This window comes from Nicotiana tomentosiformis, chromosome 5 (genome assembly GCF_000390325.3).
Source record: "Nicotiana tomentosiformis chromosome 5, ASM39032v3, whole genome shotgun sequence".
Taxonomy (NCBI): Eukaryota; Viridiplantae; Streptophyta; class Magnoliopsida; order Solanales; family Solanaceae; genus Nicotiana; species Nicotiana tomentosiformis.
This window is the reverse complement of record NC_090816.1, coordinates 126,176,859-126,187,597: the sequence shown is the minus strand read 5'-3', so window position 1 is coordinate 126,187,597 and position 10,739 is coordinate 126,176,859.

Here is a 10,739-nt window from a genome sequence, read left to right as displayed (position 1 = left end):
TAATAGGAAAATCAAATAATAACAAACTTATAGTAGATATATTTTTTGTAGGTATTTGGTTCATCAGATTAAAAATGAATATATGAGATATATTTTGATTTATAATAAGATAAATTTAGGTAAACTTTTATTTTTAATCACTGGAACTTGTTTAATTAATAAAATTTTGGTTCATTTTATTTACGATTTAAAAGAAGCTGAAAAAAAATTCTTTCATTAGACCAGTCAATAAAGAAATGACAGAGTAGTTGATCCTGACCCTACTTACATTATGATCCCTCTTCAAACCTAAGTACAAGTTTAATGATTGGTGATTAATTTAACGAAGCCTTTCCAAAACAATGTAAAACATTGGCTTTTTTTTTTTTTTTGCAAATGAAAATTTCAATATTTAAGAAATATCACAAATAGAATAAGTTATGTGTTGTTTTATTGTGGTACTGATATTTAAACACAGTAATAAATTAATATTTTGAAAACTCTATTACCACAAAATAACGTCTAATAAGTACATTAATCTGTGCTAGCATAAGAAATTACATACTTTCTTGTTGCCTGTAAAACTATAACAAGTGATGCAATTCACAAATCGTGTAAAATTTAAAACTTGCATAACATCAGCTTATTACAAGGAACCACTTACTTCCTAGCGATAAAGTTTTCATATATTTTCTTGTGCGAGTAAGTAAACGTTTAATAAGAACCATTAAAAGAAACAGATTCATGTTAAATTACTAATGAAGAAAGTTTCAAAATTAATAAAGAATTATATTGAATACAATTAGAAATGCCTGCACGACCTAACAAAACAACCGAATCTTGGCTTTGATTAAAGGGATCTTTACACAAATAGCCGGTCATATTCATTGTTTACTTTTTCTAGTCATATACATAAATTATATATTTATTATATATAAATATACATATATAATACATAAATTATACATACATTATATCTCTACCGACTATTTTTAGTTTAAGCGGTTAGATGGGTGGCTATTTGGGTTAATTCTTCTTGATTAAAGTCCCAATCTCTTATCTTGCGAGACGAAGAGTAACAACTCTATAAAGGGGGTGGTACTCTTTTTCTTTTATAATTATGGCAAGCTCGCAAGAATAATTATACTCCCTACGGTCACCTTTACTTGGCATGTATACTAAAAATAGATGTTCACTTTTACTTGACACTTTACGCATATCAAGAGAAGACAAGAATTTTTTTCTTGTTTTACCCACAGTATTTATTACCATTTCAAATCATTTTCTCAAATCCAATAAAATATGCATTAATTAATATAGGTAAAATGATAAATTATGCACTTCATTTATTATTTCTTAAGGGGTGTGAAAAGTCAAAACGTGCCAAGTAAAAGTGACCGGAGGGAGTATTTCTCGAGGTACTTGTTACGGTTTGGATCAAATTGATTAATTTTACGAGATACTTATTTTTCCACTAACACATTAAAAAGAGGATTGATTAATGTCACGAGGTACTTGTTACCTCCTACCAACATAAATAAAAAAATCGTTTGATACTACAGGTATCTAAATTTTATTGGATGGCAATCCATAAAATTATTTTGGACTATGTGTTTTAAATTCAAGGCATATTAGTTCAAATAAACTTATTGGTCTAATATAATTGGATTAGTTATATAAATCCAATATATATGGATTAAATAAATAAATTAAAATTCATCGGGCTAACGTGATGAGTCCATTTCATTAAACTCAAGATGTCATCTTCCTAGGGGCCTAGTTTGATGCCGCGTGTCAAGTGACGTGGCACGCCAAGTCAAACGGAATAGCTAATAGGATCGTTCCACGTGTCAAAATGACAAGGCATGCCAGGTCAAATTAAATGGCCAATAAAACTGTGCCACATGTGCAAGTGACGTGTTGTGGCTAATCAAATGCGGTCTTGCCACGCTCCAATCTTATTGGTCGGAAAGAGTATGTTCTCATCAAATCTCTTCCCTCCCACAACTATAAACTAGTGTTAGAACCCGCGCGATGCGTGGATAATTTAACAGAATATTAATGTTATAAGTTATAATCTACTATATTAAATTATTTTAATAAATATTAGTTATTATTTTATTATTTCATGTAGTGTACAAAAATATAAAAAATCTATACAAAAGAAAAAAATACACATTAAATAGTAATCGAATAAATTATTTGTTCCTTATTACTCTTTATTATTATTAAATTAGCAAGTACGTAGTACTATACACTTACTACTATGACTTTTATTAACTTGTCAATTATTTTATATTTTGGAATTACTTCCCTTTTTTTATAATATAGATATATATTTATTACGCTGAATTTTTATTTTTTTAAAACTTTTATTATACTGTTCAAAATTCTTATTGGAGAGTATTGTTTTAATATTCCACCATACCCTATGTCTGAGGTATCGGTTTTAACTACCTTTGCCCAACTTGGGTTAGCAAGAGTTAAAAAGGGAAGATTATTAACCTTCTGTTTAATCTTTTTGACTGATATGTATGACTGTCAGTCCATGGGTTTGGATTCTTCTTTAGTCTATCATAAAGAAGAGTAGTATCTTTAGCAATATCATGTATAAATAGAGAAATATAATTTAAACTTCCTAAGAATCTTTGAAGCTGAGTTTTAAATTATTAACTATATATATATATATATATATATATAGAGAGAGAGAGAGAGAGAGAGAGAGAGAGAGAGAGAGAGAGAGAGAGAGAGGGAAGGGGGGGGGGGGAGGGAGAGTGAGAGACTACTATATTAGGAAATAACTACTCTCCAATTTGAATAAAAAAAAATTTTATTTCTTTATTTTCGTTTTAATTATTTTAAAATAATTTTAAAACTCCAAGTTAAAACTATTCCCCATTTTGAATTGGCAATTTTTTTAAAATTTCTATAACTACAACTTGAAACAACTCATCAATTTGAATGGGTATTTATTTTTATTTTTTTTCTTATTGTAGATAATTATAATATATCTATATTTTTAATTGAAATAGAGTAACCAATTAATTTAAAATTTAAAAATTCAAAAGGTATTTTAGTTAGAAATGTAGTTTATTTTGTCTTAAAACTCCAACTTGAAATTACTCTCTAATTTGAATGGGTAGTTTTTTATTTTATTTTTTATTTTATTTTTTATTGCAAAATAATTTTGAAACTCCAACTTGAAATTACTCCCTAATTTGAATGGGTAGTTTCTTTAATATATATTTTTTCTTCTTTTTGTTACATCTAAATTTTTTTATAAATAATTTTAAAACTCCAACTTGAAACTACTCCCCAGTTTGAATGGGCATTTGATTTTTATATTTTCATCTTTTTATTATATATATATTATAATATATATATATATATATATATATATATATATATATATATATATATATATATATATATATATATATATATATATTATATCATTCAAACAGAATAATTAATTAATTCAAAATTTAAAATTTAGAAGGCTTTTTTAGTTAGAAAAGAAGTTTATTTTGTCTTAAAACTCCGACTTGAAACTAATTCCCAATTTAAATTGGCAATTTTTATTTATTTTATTTTATTTTTAATTTTAAAATAATTTTAAAACTCCAGCTTTGTTGGAACTTTATCTTAAAAATTTACACTTGTCGTCTTATGGTTAAACCACTTGGTATCATATAATTATTTACTTCTTTTAATTATAATCATATAATTATATATATATATATATATATATATATATATATATATATATAATAAAATAAATATTTATATAGACTATATTAGGAAGAAACTACTCCCCAATTTGAATTGAAAGTTTTTTATTTCTTTATTTTCGTTTTTTTACTTTAAAATAATTTTAAAACACCAACTTGAAACTACCCCCAATTTGAATTGAAAGTTTTTTTTTTAATTTTTATTTTTAATTTTTTTAAAAAAATAATTTTATAACTCCAACTTGAAATTACTCCCCAATGTCAATGGGTAGGTTTTTTATTGTATATTTTTATTTTTTTATTATAGCTAATTTTATTTTTTATTTTTTTTATTTTTTTATTTTAAAATTATTTTAAAACTTCAACTTGAAACTATTCCACAATTTGAATGGAATTTTTTTTATATATATGTTTTTGTTTTTTTTATTATAGCTAATTATAAGATATCTATATTTATAAATTGAAATAAAGTAACCAACCAATTAATTCAAAATTTAAAATTCAAAAGGTGTTTTAGTTAGAAAGGTAGTTTTTTTGGTCCTAATGTCACTTGTTTTTTTGTGGTTTTGCCACTTGTCTTAATATTTTGCTTTTGCCTCTCCTTTTATTATATATAGATAGGGGTCTTTATAACTCAGAAAAGACACCAGAAGTTATAACAAGAAGCAAGAAAGAGCTCGTGGATCAAACGGTATAAATCCCTCCGCAAGTTCAAGTTCAAATAATCAAGTACAACCTCAAGAACGAAGAACAAATCAAGATTTAAGGAGTACGAGTTCAAATCAAAGTTCGTGCTAGTTGAATTGAAGATCATCATTCGTGGCAATAACTACATATCCGAGATCAAGCTCAAGGGCCATTGAATTTATTTACTATTGGAAAGAAAAATCAGAGGAATCATAGAGATTGTACATTCAAATTACTTAAAATAAAATACTACGATTGTTGCAATATATTTTCAATCTCGACTATTTTTCACAAATGCAAATTTACTGTCTACAAATTCTGGTACGCCTAGTAGGACAAGCTCTACCTCTCATCTCAAATTTTCAATCACCAAAGTCCAAAGACGTCGAAATGGCTTCAAAGAAAATCAATTCCAGATCAACATCCGTCAAGGCTGCTAACTCCAGGTTCTATGCTGACGTGGAAAGCATCCTTGATGTTATCTTTGGAAGCTTCGGACTAGTTACGAGAAGCAAAGCAAGATCTTTAGGACAACAAGCACTCTAAGTGTTATCCGCATCAACCCCTATTTTCGGATCTTCATCCTCAGCGGGAGAAAGATCTTCCACAAACGCACCCGAAAAAGGAAGCGATGTTGCTGAAAAGATTAAGAAAACTCTTGTTGTGTTTGACCTCTCAGGGTCCAAGAACTCTATTGTGAAGGAAGATGACGATGATTCAAGTGATGGATCTTCCCCGCTTACATCGCATAACATGATCCAATCAAGGATCAATCTATGTGACAATCCACGCTACTCCTCATCATCCTCGTTGGACATCATGCAAGCAATGGTTATTGAAGTTTCTATCGTAGAAGAACAACTCGCAAATTTGACGAAAGCCGTTGAAGGCTTGTCAAAGCGCGTGCAAGATCGAGATGCTAAACTTTTCAAGTTAATAAATAAGTTGGATAACATAGTAGAAGGAGAATCAATACAAACATCTTTAAATCTTCAAAGGTTACATAAGAAATGGGACTCCGCCGAAAAGCAAGCAACGACAACCAAAGAGATCCAAGTCTCCACTGAAGGTCTAATTCCCATTGAGAAATTGAAGGACTTCATCATGGAGGCTATCAAAGATAAGCTTGAGTCGTCGTCCAAATTATTTATCACACGTGCAAAGTCGTTTACGCAAATAATTGATAACTTGAAGATGTATGCTGGTTATCAACCTCCTAAGTTGCAACAATCTGACGGCAAGGGAAATCCCAAACAATATGTAGCGCACTTTGTTAAAACTTGCAATAATGCTGGAACATATGGTGATTATTTTGTCAAACAGTCTGTTCGATCTCTCAAAGATAATGCATTCGATTGGTACACAAATCTCAAACCTGGATCAATCGATAGTTGGGACCAGTTAGAGCAGGAGTTTCTCAATCGTTTCTATAGCACAAGACGCATCGTAAGCATGATCGAACTTAGAAACGCTCATTAACGAAAGGATGAGCTAGTTATTTACTTTATCAACTGCTGAAGGAGCTTGAGCCCCAACTGCAAAGATCGTCATAGTGAAACTTCTGGCATCGAAATGTGCATTTAAGGCATGTATTGGGGTCTTCGCTATATCTTACAAGGCATAAAGCCCAAAACATTTGAAGAACTAGCAACTCGTGCTCATGATATGGAACTAAATATAGCAATAAGTACTGATTAAGGGCTACATGTTTTTTTAGCCTTACAACGAAGAAGAAGAACAAGAAGGCGAGGATGAGGGAAAGTTTTTCATTTAAAAATGAAATCGAAGAGTTTATGCAGGTCACTATGATCCTTAACGCATAAGCCTAAACTGCGAGTTAGAATGCTCTTCAACGCACGAGACTAAACTGCAAGTTATAATGCTCCTCAACACACGAGCCTAAACTGCAAGTTATAATGCTCCTCAACGCACGAGCCTAAACTGCAAGTTATAATGCTCCTCAATGCACGAGCCTAAACTGCAAGTTATAACACTTCTTCGCGCATGGGCTTATACTGTATGTCACGAAACTCCCTAAATTTGAACTAAATCTTTAAGACGTAAAACTCTTCAAATTCGAGCAAAATGTTTAAGTTGCAAAACTCTTCAAATCGAGCAAAGTCTTTAAATTGTATAGCTCTTTAAATTCGAGCAAAGTTTTCAAATTGTAGAGCTCTTCAAATTCGAGCAAAGTGTTCAAGTTGCAAAGCTTTTCAAATTCGAGCAAAGGCTCGAATCGAAAGCTCTTCAAAGTCGAGCAAAGACTTCAAGTTGCAAAGCTCTTCAAATTTGAGCTAAATCTTCAAATTACTACGCTCCTGGACGCACGAGCCTAAACTGCATGTCATAAAACTCTTAAAATTTGAGCAAAATCTTCAAGTTGCAAAGCTCCTCAAAACACGAGCTTAAAATGCAAGTCGCTACGCTCCTTAATGCAATAGCATAAACTGCATGTTACTCATGGCCCACAAGAGTATAAACTATGTACGGTCTTCAAAAAAGGGTCTGCTAGGTTAAAAACCTCAAAAGAGACAGCCTAATCAAAAGTTAGAACATATAAAAAAAATAACTCACACATTCTAAACTACGGTATTACTTGATCCTCTTCACCAAGGTACGTAGGCATTTTAGAATTTCATTTTAAGTTCAGTCGCATGAGTTCAAAGGTGCATAGTGCTCCAATCGTTGTTCGAATGAAGTATGATGGAATATAATCCATTCAATCAGCACTTGAAAATCAATCTGAAATACCATTATTCTGTTGAACTTTAGATCCCATTTTATTTAAAGGGGGGCAAGCCTCTATGGTAAATGGGTATCTTCAATGGAATGATTATAGTCTTTTAGGAGGCTACTAAGTATTCACAATGAAGCCCGGAGATTCCATATGTCTTTGGGTTTGCCAAACCTTCAAGTTTTTGGTCTTCAAGTTAAAGTGTTTAATTCCTCCAAGCCTTCAATTTGAAGTCTACGAATCCTCTAATTTAAGATGGCTGGTCTTCTAGTAAAAATCTTTAGATCAACCAGTTATTCAAGTTAAAGTTTTCAAGTTCACCGCCCTTCAAGTTGAAGTCTGCAAGTCCGCCAATCTTAAAGTTGAAGTATTCAAGCCATCCAAGTCTTTAAGTTGAGGTCTACAAGTCTGCTAATTCTTCAAGTTGAAGTTTAAAGTTCACCGCTCTTCAAGTTGACACGTCAAAGTCCGCCCAAATCTTCAAGTCCGTCACATGATTAAGTTTGTCGATCTTCAAGTTGATGTCTACAAATCCATCAAGCCTTAAAGTTGATACTTTATAATTTTCCAATCTTAAGGTGGACGTTTAAATCTCTTTGCATCTTAAGTTGTCCTCTTTATGGATTTGTCCTTAGAAGGAATTATAATTTTTCGATCTTAAGGTGGACATTTAAATCCCTTTGCACCTTAAGTCGGTCTCTTCACGGGTTTGTCCTTGAAATGAACTATAATTTTTTTAATCTTAAAGTGAACATTTAAGTCCCTTTGCACTTTAAGTTGGTCTCGTCACGGATTTGATCCTTCTATATACTATTGGAAATTTGTCATTTCTATAAGGCGCCATGAGTTTGTCCAGTTATAAGTTGTTGCGGATTCAATCCTTCCATATGTTGTTGAGATTTGATATCTTTGAACCGTCGAGCTTTGTTGTATACCTAGACAACATAAGTCACGCAATCAATCCTTAACCATCTATGGTTCTCACAGTTGTGTTCGTTTCAGACATGAACACCGCCTGGTTTCATGAGTGCTTAGAGAATGTGCCTTTACTTTCATTCCCCTTGAATCATCTTACACTTCACACTCACATAGATGATTTCTAAATGCGTAATCCTATAAACACACTATCTGGTCATATCCTGCCAAACTTAGCAAATCATTAAAAACCTGTTAAGCTTTGTTGACTCATCAAAAAGCCTTAATGCTTTACCTCGATTTCTAAATATTGTCTTCATCACGAGAATGAGTTGAGTTATTTGACAATGTTGAACCGTCATTCATAACTTTGTTTGATCTCTTTGAACCTAGCTCGTGGGATCTCCAGTCTGCTAGGTAGCGTTACTGCCATGATGATTTATCCTAGACCTTAACCCCATTCCATTTGATGATCTTTCAACTGCCTCTCTAGATAGGCCTTTTGTAAGTGGATCTGACACGTTATCTCTTGACTTTACGTAGTCAATTGTGATAACACCACTAGAGAGTAGTTGTCTAACAGTATTGTGTCTCCATTGTATATGATGAGATTTTTTGTTATACATAACGCTCACTGCCCTGCCTATTGCCGCTTGACTATCACAACGTATACAAATAGGTGCCAAAGGTTTGGGCCAAAATGGAATATCTTCCAAGAAATTCCGGAGCCATTCAGCTTCTTCACCGGCCTTATCTAAAGCTATGAATTCAGATTCCATTGTAGAACGGGCGATGCACGTTTGTTTGGATGATTTCCAAGACACTGCTCCACCCCCAATTGTGAAAACATATCCACTCGTGGATTTAACTTCAGATGATCCAGTGATCCAATTTGCATCACTATATCCCTCGATCACGGAGGGATATTTGTTATAATGCAAAGCGTAATTTTGTGTATGTTTGAGATACCCCAAAACTCGTTTCATTGCCATCCAATGTATGTGATTGGGATTACTTGTAAACCGACTCAGTTTACTAATAGCACATGCTATATCTGGTCGCGTACAATTCATGATATACATCAAACTTCCCAACACTCTTGCATAATTCAGTTGTGAGTCACTTTCACCTTCATTCTTTTGAAGTGCATAACTCACGTCAATTGGAGTCTTAGCAATTTTGAAATCCAAATACTTGAACTTGTCAAGTACCTTTTCAATGCAGTGAGACTGTGATACTGCTAGATCTTGTGGAGCCTTGTGAATTTTGATTCCTAATATCACATTAGCAACTCCTAAGTCTTTCATATTGAATTTGTTAGCCAACATGCGCTTAGTAGCATTTATATCTGCCATGTTTTTGCTCATTATCAACATGTCATCAACATATAAACAAACAATGACTTCATGACCTGGAGTGTTTTTAATGTAAACACATTTGTCGCACTCGTTGATTTTAAACTCACTTGCTAACATTGTTTGGCCAAATTTGGCATGCCATTGTTTGGGTGCTTGTTTAAGTCCATAAAGCGACTTAACAAGTTTGCACACTTTATTTTCTTTACCAGGAACCACAAAACCCTCAGGTTGTTCCATGTAAATCTCTTCCTCTAATTCTCCATTTAAGAAAGTTGTTTTAACATCCATTTGATGGATTTCAACACCATACACGGCCGTTAGTGCCACTAACACCCTAATAGATGTTATCCTCGTTACTGGCGAGTAAGTGTCAAAGTAATCAAGGCCTTCCTTTTATCTATAACCTTTGACAACAAGTCTTGCTTTATATTTGTCAATAGTGCCATCAGCTTTCACTTTCCGTTTAAAGATTCATTTTGAACCTAAAGGCTTATTTTCTAGAGGAAGATCTACCAATTCCCATATATGGTTATCCAAAATTGATTGAATCTCACTATTGACTGCCTCTTTCTAAAACTCTGAATCAGAAGATGACATAGCTGCTTTAAAAGTTTTAGGCTCATTTTCAAGCAAGAATGTCACAAAATCTAGTCCAAAGGAAGTAGATGTTCTTTGACGTTTGCTACGCCTTGGATCTTCTATACTTAGAGTATTTTCCTTTGGTTCTTCCCGAGGTCGTTTAGGTCTTTCACTTAACGACTCACATTCAGTTTTATACGGATAGATGCTTTCAAAGAATTCAGCATTATCTGATTCCATTACTGTATTAACGTGAATTTCAGGATTATCGAATTTATGAACAAAAAATCGACATGCTTTACTGTTTGTAGCATATCCAATGAAAACGCAATCAACAGTTTTTGGTCTGCTTTTAACCCTTTTAGGTAAAGGAACATGTACCTTTGTTAGACACCCATACACTTTGAAATATTTCGAGTTGGGTTTTCTTCCTTTCTATTTTTCATATGGAATAGATTGCGTTTTGCTGTGGGGTACTCTGTTGAGTATTCGGTTAGCTGTAAGGATAGCTTCGCCCCACAAAATCTGCGGTAATTCAGAACTTATTAATACATAATTCATCATTTCCTTTAATGTCCGATTTTTCCTTTCCGCAATTCCATTGGATTGAGGTGTGTAAGGTGCAGTAGTTTGATGGATAATTCCATATTCCGAACATATTTCTGCAAATGGAGATTCATATTCTCCACCCCTGTCACTTCTAATCATTTTGATCTTTTTATTCAACTAATTCTCCACTTCATTCTTGTATTGCTT